Genomic DNA, 12283 nt, shown 5'->3' on the forward strand with positions numbered 1-12283 from the left:
CACGGGGAGCAGAGCGTGCCACGCTCTGGCACGGTGGCTGCCGCAGCCCCTCCCCGCAGCGTGGCACTCTGGAGTAGGATCAGTCTGCCCTGGGGCGAGGCTGTACTTCAGGGACAGTCTTCTCCCCCCTGCCCACTGACTCCTCTCTTCTCCCAGAGGGCAAAACCGAGCCATCCTTGTCTCTGCTTCCTCTCTCCCAGCACTTAGTCAAGTTCCTGGCACAAAGCGGTAGGTGCTTAAGAAATGTTTGCTCAATTAATAAATTAAGACAAGCTAAGAGGGAATGGAGCCATTTTCATTTCCCTGATTTTCCAGCTGATATTCCTGAGAGCAGCCAAGGGTTACAGCCTCCCTGGGGCTCCTGCTTCCGCCCTCAACCCCTCCAGGTGCCACATCCCCTCTCCCAGAACTGGCTCAGGGTGGCAGAGCGTACCTCCTGGGGAGACCAGTGCACTCTCAGGCCAAGCCTCTTGGGAGAAGGGCCAGGATGGGAAGGAGGAGGAATCTTAGCTAAAGAAAGCACACTCAGACAAGCCAAGGACCCCAATCCCTGGGTCCATGAGACCCTGGAGGCCACTGAGAAGTTGAAGAAAGAAAGTGGGACTCGGCCTGGGAAGGCCTGGCTCAGCCACATACCTGTGTGGCCTTGTCCGAGCCATCCAGCCACTCAGCTCTGTCTGCTAAGCAGGAAAACCAGGGCTCCTGCCGCCCAGAACGAAGCATCTAATCACCTCGTGTCCATGAGGCTGCGCAAGAGGATGGGCCTGAGCCGGTGCCCTGACTCAGTCTCCCACTAGCCGCGTGGTCTTGAATGGGTTACAGAAAACTTTCTGTACCTCGGTTTTCTCATCTGTAAAATGGAAATAATACCTAACTCATAAAATGTTTTCTGAAGAGTCAATGAAAGGCTGGGACTAAAGCACTCAAGACAGTGCCTGGCACACAGATGCTCAGTGGACGTGAACTTCATCTCTCGCCACTATCACCACCCCCGCTATTGTTACCACTGACTGCCACCATCACCATTACTGCCAACTGCTGCGGGCTCCTGGAGCTGCTGTAAGGTCCCAGACACCAAAAGAAGGAAGAAGCAGCTGAACTGAGCAAAGGCGGAAAGCCCCGGGAGACGGGTCTCCAGGGCTAGACGGAGGCGGGGTTAGGGCCCCTCAGGGCTCAGCAGGTGGTAAGGAGAACCTGCTTAGGTTCTCCTGAGCAGGAGACAAGGAGACTTCCCGAGCCCTCCGGCCTGTCTCAGTCCAGGGAGGCTCAGGCAGGGCCACGCAGCCATCTCTTCCTGACTCCACGCGGCTTCCTGTGCTAGGAGGCTGCATGGAAGTGGAGTGGAGGAGACACAATTTTGTGTCTAAAGAGCTAACACTGGCTGCCCCTCTGCTTCCACTGGGGGCATGTTACTCAGAGCAGCGCTGACCAGGCCAGCCCAGCTCTGGCCCTCCCCTCCCCCCACCCCGTCCACAGCATCTGCTCCGTGCCAACTGGGACAGCTCTGCGGAGACACGTGGGCCCCAGCAGCTGCAAATCTACTGCATGCCCAAAGGCTCAGTGCCATTACTTTGAGAACCAAATGGTCCCTCTGAGATTCCTGCTTTCTCCAGGGAGCATGGCCACTCCGAATGCCCAGGACCCTAGAACTTTGCAGGGCCCCAAGAATATCTCCTCCAGCCTCTTCATTTCCCAGAGAAGGGCTCTAGACCCAGAGAAGGACAGGATCTTGCCTGTGATCACACAGTGCCACAGCTAGAACCAGATCCCAGGTTCTGGGATCTGGTTGTGACTTCCATCCCTGGGCAAGAGTCCTGGGGCAGCCATCCATAGTGAGCTGGGAACTGCCTTTGAATTTCAAGTCTGGTTCTAGCATTATGGACTGAGATAAAACCTTCTATGTCTCTGAGCCTCAGTTTCCACATCTGTAAAATAGGAATAATAATAATAACAACACCTCTTCCACAGGAAGGATGTATGAACTCACACAATAGAAGGCATAGAATTGCTTATAAATGACAAAGCCCTGTAGAAGTGGAACACAGGAATTATTGGTGTTCTAGAACTTAGAGCACCATGTATATTAAGGACTCAGAAACATTGTTAGTTGAATGGATGAATGTTTGAAGCATTGTGAGTGATGATCAAGGGCTCCAGGAGTGCTGATTTGTTTAGGTGGGAGGGATCAAGGAAGGCTTCGCAGAGGAGGTGACTTTTGAGATGAGCTTTGATGAAGGAGTTGAAGCCCATCAGGAGGGAAAAAAAAAGAAAAGAAAACATGAACAGTGCCCAGAAATGTGGAAATGCAGCTGTGGCCCTCCAGTGGGCTGTGGATACCAATTCCACATGCAGTTCGGGGCTCCAGACCCTGCTCAACAGCCATTCCTCTCCTCAGGGTCTGTGCATTGTACACTACATCGAACAGGGCGCTAGCAATCTATTCATACAAATAACCTTCTAATCTAACTTCCCATTTGATAGGTATGAAGACTGAGGCCCAAGGAGCTGACACGCCTTAACAAAGGCCCTACCACAGGCTTAGCAGACTAGGACCCAAACATGGCCCCCCACCTGTTCTTATAACTAGTGTTATTGGAGCATAGCCACGCCCATTCATTTGTGTGTGACCGGCTGCCTTCCTGATACAATGGCACAGTTAAGTAGTTACATACAGACTATGAAACCTAAAATATTTACTGTCTGGTTCTTTACAGAAAAAAGTCCTCTACTGCCTAGACTACAGCAAGATGGGGCAGAGCTGGGATGGGAGCCAGGCCTCCAGTTCCTGGCTGTGTGCTCTTTAACCCTGCTCACCCTTGCCCCTCTGGGCCCCACAAAGGGTGAGATTTCAGGCAGCCAGCCTCTGGGCAGGCTCAGCTCCAGGACACATGGTACAGCCAAGAGGGAAGCCCTGGGCTGGCCGCTGTTGCCCCATGACCTAATAGGGCTTCTTGCTGGGGGCAGGTCAGCCCCTTCTGGAGAAAGCTGACAAGAAGATGCCAACAGGCACCTGCTTCTCCTCCATGGGCAAAACAGAAAAAGCCAGAGAGCGTAAGTGTAGGACTCGGGCCAGCTGGGTGCCGGAGTTGCAGGCACAGCCTTTCAAGAAGTTTACAGAGGAGGGCTGGCATCTCAGCAGATGGCTGAGTCCACTTTAAATCATGCCGTAGAATTCCTTTCTCAATGCCAGGCTGTCTCTGGTGGATTCATGTAATTAAAACCCCACCAGATCCAATCTGTTAGAAGTTCTGTGTTCACACATGTCCTGTCCAGCTGGTCATAAGGATGCAGACAGACAACAGGCCTAGGCTGTGGCCACCTGGTGCAGCAGCTGGCCTGGAACACACCCCATGGGCCCCAGGTTGGTGCCCAGCCCAGGACACCTGGGTTGCTGCCCTTTTCCACGACGCTGCCCTGTTCCATGTCACTGCCCACTCCGGGCCTTGTGCTCTGTCCGTCTTCCCTGACTCCACCCCTTTCCATCCTCAGGCTCACCTCTGATGCCTCCCCTCCTTAATTCATTCACTCCATTTCACGTAGATTTGTCAAATGCCAGCTATGTGCCAACCAAGCACTCCTTTAGGTGTGAGGAATAGAATAGCAACAACAGAGACAAAAATCCCAGCCCTCATGGAAATTACAGTTTGAACCCACTAATGCAAGAGCAGCTCACACACTGTGGGTCTACTCTCTGCCCCCTCCCCTCCCCCTCCTGAGCTCAGTGTGCAGCTGAGCCCTTGACAATGGACCTTGCATAGGCCTCCTGATGGACCCTCCTGCTCCCCATATTCCACGGCCAAGTCCTGCACAGGGATGCCAGGAAAATCCACCTCGATTTCTCTTTGACACAGACCTCTCCTCCTCAGGAGCCGTCAGTGGCTCCTCATTGCCCTCAAGCCGAGGGTCGAGTCCCTGCGCCTGCACTTCAGAGCCCTCCACACTTTAGCCCTCGCCCACCTTACCAACCTTCACCCTCCAGTGAGCTTTCTGCTCCAGGGAAACCAGACTTTCTATTGTTGTTATGTTGATAATGCTCATTATGTTTTATTTATAAACATGATAGGTTCCTGTAGGAAGTATAAAATATATCAAGGAAAATTCAAATTAATCATGAGTCCATTAACTTCAGAGATAAACTCTATGAACTTTTTAGTATATTTCTTTCCGCTTCTCTTTCTGAGTGTGTGTGTGTGTGTGTGTGTGTGTGTAGACACTTTCTTTACATTTCCATATTCAGGGCGGGATCCCATTGTACAGAAAGGGCTCCATCCTACCATTTTTATTTAGCATTCTGTGGTGGTTTTCTATGTAATTAAGAGACTCCTCAAGAACAGCACTTTAATTGCTGCATGATATTCCAAGACATAAATATACCTTAATATGTTTAACCAAGCCCTATCATGAACATTAGGATTGTTTACAATTTTTCACAATGAAAATGCTGCTATAAATATTCTTGTTCATAAATCTTTGTTCCACTCTCTGGTTGTTTTCCCAGCATGGATCCCTAGAAGCGCCATTGCAGGTTCAGTGGGTGGACGCATTTCTAAGGTCCCCAGTGCACACCGTGAAGCTGCCTGCCTGAGGGAGCACGCCGTTCCCCTCTGCCCCCCAATATGTGAGAGTGCCCACCAGCCTCGGAAAGGTCTATTCTCTCTGCCCCAGCACTCCACCTATCTCCCTGGCATTAGCCACTCCCCTGTGTCCCCTGCAGTTCTCATCCATCCTTCAGAGCTCAGGGGCAAGCCCACCCCCTCCGTGAAGCCCTTCCTGATACACCAACTGAAGTTCTTCACCTCTAACCCTCCTTGAGCCCATCTTAAATTCTTCTGAACATTTCTCACTGTTGGCCATGCATTTACATCGTTTGTGTCATAATAACCTCTTCTTTGTCCAGGATGCTTTAAAAGTGCTTCCACTGAGCTATTTCATTCAATTCGCTTTCAGACAGGAAGTGTTTTGAGATCAAGGACCATGGTTTGATCCTCTGGGTCTATTTATACTTAATCTGACCCCATCACCAGCCTCAAGTCTAGCCCTCAATTTACTGGAAGCCTTCACTGTTCCTTGGCCCACCCGAACAGACTTTAGGTTGCCCCCCTCTGCAGGGAAGACTGAGCTGGGACAGAGGGCCCTGGATTCCAGTCTTGGCTCTATCACTGACTCACCTTGACCTAGAGCTTCTCCCTGCCCCCTTCTGGGCCTCAGTTTACCTACCCATCTATAAAATGAGTGAGTTGAACACACTCCAGAACTGATTGCCCCTGCCGCCCCTGGCCTCAGGCACCCAGAGCAGCCCCAGGGTGCCCCTGAAGGGCCCCTTGTGCAAAACCATCCTCTGGGACAGGCCAGAGGGAGCTGGCCAGGGAGGCAGGCCTGGCTCCAGGCCAGGCTGTGTCTACAAACACTGACCTTGGCTGCCGCAGGGATTTTCCATGACACCAGCACCCTCCCCCTCCACTCCCCCTAATCCTGTGGGTCTGGGGAGGGTGGGGGATGGGAGTGATGACGGCGTTCTGTGCCAGGCGACCCTGAATCAGAGTAATAGAGGCACCTGTGGCTGGTAGTGAGATCAAGGAGAGAGAGACGAGAGAGCAGTGGGCCTGCACTGCAACGTCTGGGAGGAAAGCAGGGACGAGAGAGAACTTGCTGGTGGGGAGTGGGGAGAAGAGCTGAAAGAGTAGCTGGGAAGGTGGGAAGAGAGGCCTTAGAAAGGGGAAGGGTGGAGGGAGGGAGGGTGCTGTGCTCCAGAGCTGTCCTTCCCAGGAGCTCTGGCCTGGAGGGGACAAACTCCAGACCCAGTGCTGTGCACTGGTCCCTCCCCCGAGCCCAAGTGGCTTCCCAGGCCTAGCACGGGCCTCAGCCAGGCCCAGGGCAGGGAGATTCCTTCTGGGGCCCTGAAGCTGAGCCCCTTTTGCAAGGGCCTGGGGGCCACAGGAAGGGCAGGAGATATGAGTCACTGAAGGCCCTCTGCCAAGGCCACCGCCCTGCCCCCTGCTGGTGTCTAAGGGGAGATTTCTCCCATCCACATCCCAGACTTGGGGGCTGTCTGGCTGAGCCACTGCTCCCAGCAGGCCTTGTGCAGGACACTGAGGGGACTCCCTGGCCCTCCAGGAACTCGAGCCCTGCCGGACTCGTCTGCGAGCCTGAGTGCATGAGTTCCAGGCTTTTGAGGAGGGCAGATGGGCCCCTCCAGCTCTGGAAAGGAATGTTCTTAGAAAAGGAGGTGTCTGTGCTGGATTCTAAAGGAGGGAGAAGGCCCGTAATTCTTCCCACTGCACCAAGCAGAACAGCCCCCTCCGTCCCTCCCAAGGGCCTAGGCACCTCTACCTTCTACCTGGTCTCCTTTACCACACCCCTTAGGCTCCTTGGAGCCCCCGTCCTACTTCCTGCTGTCATCTCTAGAGCAAGGGGGCAGCTCCCGGTCTGTGCCTCAGGCCCCTGAGGAGGCCGGGCCCTTGGTGGGCCTATCTGAGGTGCCGTTCTGGCTCAGGCCGGGCAGGAGAGCCCGGCTCCTCTCAGGGGCAGCCGTGTCTAACAACCAGTCCCCTGGAGCTGCCTCTGCCTCCTTCCACCCCCACTCCCCTCTGGCAATGCCCCAGGCCCAAGCAGCACCCTCAGGTCAAGCCCCTTCCCTGTGTCCATCTTTGCAACAGCCCAGCTTGGCCCAGAGTTCACAGTCTTTGGGCACCTTGCGCCACAGGTCACTGTTCCATCTTCCCTTAGGGCAAACATTAGCCCGAGGCCAGCACCAGTATTTACATTAGATAACTAGGTCTGAAGGGAATCAGGAAACAGCTGCAGCCAGGCATTGCCAAGAGCTGTGTGCCCCTGATCTAAAGAAGGGCTGAGCCAACCAGAGAAGGGACATCAGAGAATCTCAAGTCCTGGAAGGGCCTAGAGCTCTCAATGCCACAGAGGAGAGCTCCGCGAACCGTGCCCTAGGGAACATGCATCGTGAGGAAAGTGCGGGAAGGTCAAACCAGTGGGAAAGTTTAGCCTTTTCTCCCAACTTGGACTGACCCTGTATATTTAAACAGGTGTGTGGCTCTCATAAAGCCGACACAAATGAAATGACAATAAATTCTGTTAAATTCAGCCTTCCTGCAATTTCATTTAACCAAGCACCACTATTCTCCCCCAACAGTTAGTAACTGTCCGTGAAACTGGTCTTCCACGAAATTCGCTTTGGGAAACACTATCACGGGATGAGGATGCTGAAAAGAGCTGTAAAGTCCATCAAAATATTCATACCAATGATTCATGTTTGTTGATCCCAAGGTCCTAAGCATTCGAAGTCTACTAATGCGCCCAACCCCCGCGGCAACTCGGCGAGGTGCAGTTCCCGTCGCACAAACGAGAGAGACGAGGCCCTTAGAGGAGTTACCTGGCCGGAGCTGAGAGCTGTTTGGCTCCAAAGGCCGGACCCTCATCCATGCCCTGATCTGCGCAGATCCCCTGCAGGAAATACGAATCCTGTTTTCAGTATTTCCAAAGTGCAATAATACTTTGGCTCAGTCTCATAAAGTCAGTTATCCCAGCTAATCAAAGGTTGTGATTGGCAGACATGTTCTTAATGAATTTTGATGGGAAAATAATTAGTGCTGTCCAAGTTATTTATTTGGTGCCTGTTCTGTGTGGCAGCTACGCGGCCCTGATTGACACACGGTACTTCACAAGTTAGATCTTTCTAAATTTAGGCTCTATATGAGTGAACAGGAAAAAATAATAAAAGGGACCCATTGCAAGGAAAAAGATGGGAATCTTTTCTCTTGCCCTATCCTCCTATGTCACAGATGAGGGAAACTGAGGCCAGAGAAGGGGAAGGCCTTGCCCAAGGCAGAAAGCTAGTTATAGTCAGGGTCAAGTCAGAACCCCCACCCGCCCCCATCTCCCGCCTCCTAGCCCATGCTCTTTCCCCGCCCAAGGTTGTGGCCAGCCTTCTGGCGTTGCGGCACGAGGTCAGCCACGCAGGCATATGAGTCAATGGGGAGAGCACATCTGAGGTCAGTGGGGAGCAGGCAGCTGAGCCCGGTCCAGCCAAGGCCATTACCAAGGCTCAGACTGGTCACTTGTACTTTGACTAGAAGGAAACAGGCCACAGGGAGAGAAAGCCCACCAGGAGGCATGGCTGGGCCTCCAGCCTTTAGCATCTCCCTAGAAGACAGAACTTCGGCTGGTTTCTGAGCTCCTTGGTGATGTCGGGAGGAAAACGGGAGAACTGAGGCCCAGGGACGCCCATCTCACTTCTCATTTTTCCTCCTGCCCCCAGATATTCATAATCAATATTTATGTCCAGCACCTGGCTTCCTCAGGTGAAGTGCACACCTCCAGATAGGTTCCAGGAGCACCTCTGAGCCACGTCGCTCCCTCTCAGAGACTGCTGGGCCGTGGCGGAATGAACAGGCAACCTTGGTCATACTGAGCCAGAGGGCAGAGGACAGAGCACTGAGTTCAGAACTCAGTATCCTGGGTTATAGCCCTGGCTCTGCCATTCACTAGCTGTGTGACCTTAAGAAGGTCACTTCCCCTCCCTGGGCCTCCATTTCCCCATCTGCACGATATAAGGAATGAGCCATATGATCGCTAAGGGTCTCTCTGGCCCTTAGAACCTTTAAGTTGGTGGAGGATTTGGGCAGGGTGGCTGGGGAGGTGGGGACAGCCCTGGTCAGAGCTCTGAGAGATAGTGCTAGAGTCTGAGCAAGAGTTCTGACTGGTCAGTCCATAGGATAGTGTGAAGGAGGGTCTCCAGATGGCAGCCTCTGTGTGTACCAGTGACACACGAGGACAGATGGAGCCCCTCAGGGGGAGACACGGGGCTGGACAAGAGGGAGAAGATGGCAGCTACCTTTTGCCCTACTCTCCCTTGTAAACCCAAGCCCGGCATGGGCATTGACCAGGCAGGCAATGGGCCCGCTGGCAGGCAGACAGGCCTTACCAAACTCCCAGTCACTTCCCAGCCCTCCCAGGGTCCCCTGGGAATGGCTCCACCCCAGCTGGCTCCCCTCTGAGCGGAGCGCCCACGTAAGCAGGCCCTCGCAGCTCTTGTCCTTTCACCCAGTGACAGCAGAAGAGGCGAAGGGGCCTGGTGTGCTGACCCTGGGCCCGACACTTGCAGCAGCGTCTGATTCCCTGGGCATGGTGCTGCCGTTGCCACTTCTGCCGTGCCCAGCTCGCGGCCGTGCCCAGTGACAAGGCCCCAGGTGGAGTGCTCCCCTCTTGGGGTCCCCATTTCCCATCCCAGTCACCCTTTCTGGGCAATGAATTGGCTCTGAAGCATCAGAATGAGTGATGAGTCAGAAAATCCTAGAGACCGTGGCCAACTCACAAGCCCTCTCCAGCCTTTATTACTCCTACTAGCAAATGGAGTGGGTTATAATAATAACCTTGTAGTAGGACGTTTTTGAGAATTAAAGTTAAAAGTGGACCTGAAGGATAAGACCTTAAGCCTCAGCCTGTGGTAGGAAATGAGGGTGGGCCCTGGGAGCATCCCAAGGGTGAGGCACATCCAGGCTGGGGCCACCCTGCACAGGACAGTGGCTGCAGTGAAGCGTGAGGCTCTGGTGTGAGCGGAGCCTTTGGTTGAGCCTGGATGCATGGCTTGCTCTGAAAATCACGGCATTCAGCAGGAGGCGGGCCCTTCTGGCTGGAAGACAGGGAAAGCACGGGGGCGCTCAGGACCTGGGCAGGCAGGGGCGGGGAGGAGGATGCCATGAGGACCGCCCAGGGGAAGAAGGTGGCTGTCCTGTCTGCTGGGATGTGGGCTGTGTTCAGATCAGGGAGAGTCCCCCTGAAGCTGGGGGCTTTGCGGGCAGCGAGGCTGCCAGGTAGAGGCACGCTGGGTCTTCCTAAAGGATGCTGGGCCAGGTAAAGTCACGGCCTATGAGCAAACACGGGGTGTGGTGGTGAGAGGGGGTGCTTCGCCCTGACAGTGGGATATGGCTGTCTGACCCTGCAGAGACTTCCCCCACCCCCGGGACTCTCCTTTACCCCCCGAAGACTGCTCTGCCAGGCAGCCAGGGCAGGGATTAACAGCTGTACTTCAACACCTCCCCACCCGCCTAGAGTGCGCAAAGTGGTCCAGCGAGGGGGATGGATTTGCCCAAGGTCACACAACCAGCATGTGGTCAGGCTGGGGCTGAGCCCCTGCCAGCTCAGTCCCTATCCAGCCCCATCCACAGTGCCAGGCCCTCCCCCACACCGAGCTCGGTGTGCTGGCCCAGGGGACAGGGAAGGACAGGATGAGAAGCAGCTCTGGCTCAAGGCCTGCCCAGCTGTCGAGGTGAGTTGTGATCTGGCTGCCATGGCTGCGCTGGCGAGCACAATCTGTTCTCACTCTGCTGAGACATGGACAGGCAGGCATGGCGGCTCAGCAGCTCAGCCGTCCGGGCCCCTGGCAGAGGGTGACGACGTTGCCAGTTCGATGCCAGGGTTGGGGAGACGGGACAGCCCATTCTCAGAGTAGCCCACAGCCTTGCACACCCCAAGCAGCTGTCCCCAGACCTTCCTGAGCTCTGAGACTCAAATGACCTTGGGCCGACAGAGATGTCCACTTTCCTGGAACCGAGCTGACCCCCAGCCCAGGTGGTCTCTTGGCACCGTGAGGGTGATCTGGGTGTTCGCCCATAATGCATCAGAGTGAGCTGTTACTGGGCACCTGGTATGCACCAGGCTCTATTATCTCACTATTTCATTATCTCACTATAAATACATTATCTCACTATTTCTCCCCAAAGGCGCTGGGAGGCAGCTGCTGCTCATTAGCCCCATTTTATAGATGTGGAAACTAAGGCTCGGAGAGGTTTAAAAACACACACACAGAGTCCATGGCAGAGGAAAGATCTGAATTCATATCAGACACCAAAGCACACAGCACCCTGCCCTGCCTCATCGAACGTGTTTTGGGCACATCCCCTGGGCATGAACTAGAAAGGAACGTGACAAGGACCAGCAGTGCCCACCCTACCACCCTAAGCTCGTATCTCACTGTACATTTGTGGTTGGTGGCCCTGGGGACAGAGTGGGGGTGGTGGTAGTATTGGCCCGGAGTTCAAAGCTGGACATTCTGTGCCACTCCAAGCAGAGATCGCTGCCAGCTGGGAAGAATCCAGAACAACTGCATGGAAGAGGCAGCATTCAGTTCAGTTTTGATCAGGCTTAGAAAGGGGGAAAATTTGGAAAGACTGCCAGGATTTCTTTATTATAATAATCCCGTTAATACAAGTAATAAATATCTTAACAGCCCAATGCAGGAAGAAGACCAGGACCAGCAGTCTTCATTTTACAAATGAGGGAACGTGCTCAGAGAGGGGGAGTAGTAGCCTAAGGTCACACAGCCATTGGTGACAGGGTCAGAACATGTGCCAGGTCTTCTGAGTTCCCACCCAGGGTCCTTTCCCCTCCTGGTCTCAGACAGAACTCGTGACTAAAGGCCACCTGGTGGTTGGTTCGGGGGGGACCTCTGCCTGGCTCCTGGGCTCTGTGGGGGCTGGTGGGGCCTATGGGGTCGGTGGAGACAAGAGTGAGTAGAGATAAGGGGTCTCTGCAAGTGATAGTAACATCTGTAGGGACACCCAGGGCTCCTGTTTTGACGAGGACAATGCCACTTCCCCCATGAGGACAGACCCTACTATGGGGCGGGGCACAGAGAATGGCCCTGAGGCCCAGACTGGGGCTGATGAGGACCCGGAAGCTGGGGAGTGAGTGAGGAGAAGGCACTGTCTCCTGTCTTCGCGGGTCCTGGTGGGCAGCTTCCTCGGGATATTGGGGGAGGGGTGTCTCCAAGGGAAGTCACCAAGGAGCCATCCATGCCTCAGTTTCCCTCCCTCCGCCCTGAATCATGGGATGTCGGGAGCTATTCACAAACTTCTCCTCTTAGAGTCAAGGAAACTGAGGCCCAGAGAGGACAAGAAATGGGAGCAAAGCCCACAGACACCATCTAGAGCCCAGTTCTCCCCACGGGCTTGCCAGTGCCCTGCACACCACCCCTGCCTCTGGATGAAGTTCCCAGCAGCCCCACGGGTCAGCTCCTTCTCTAGGCAGAAAAGGCAGATCAGGTCTTTGAAGCCAAGCAGTTCAAACGCTGGTGGCTCTGCTTCCAAACAGTGTGACCTTCTACCAACTCTACGGAGTCGACACAAGAGTAACCGAAAAGCAACAGCAAGGAGCCAACGCAGAGCATGGGGACAAGTATACAGCCTAACCGTGTGTTGTCCTCTCTTCGGCTAGAAGGAAGGAGAGGCCAGACCCCACAGGGTGGGGGAGGCACAGGGCAGAGAAGACA

At 54.4% G+C, this 12283-nt stretch overlaps 1 protein-coding gene across 1 annotated transcript in view; it reads left to right on the top strand.

Moving 5' to 3' along the window:
* KCNK3 (potassium two pore domain channel subfamily K member 3) overlaps positions 1 to 12283 on the top strand; it is a 36226-nt gene that overhangs the window by 20550 nt on the left and 3393 nt on the right. The window lies entirely within an intron of this gene.

This window comes from Artibeus jamaicensis, unplaced genomic scaffold, assembly GCF_021234435.1.
Source record: "Artibeus jamaicensis isolate MK-2021 breed Jamaican fruit bat unplaced genomic scaffold, CSHL_Jam_final contig_465, whole genome shotgun sequence".
Taxonomy (NCBI): Eukaryota; Metazoa; Chordata; class Mammalia; order Chiroptera; family Phyllostomidae; genus Artibeus; species Artibeus jamaicensis.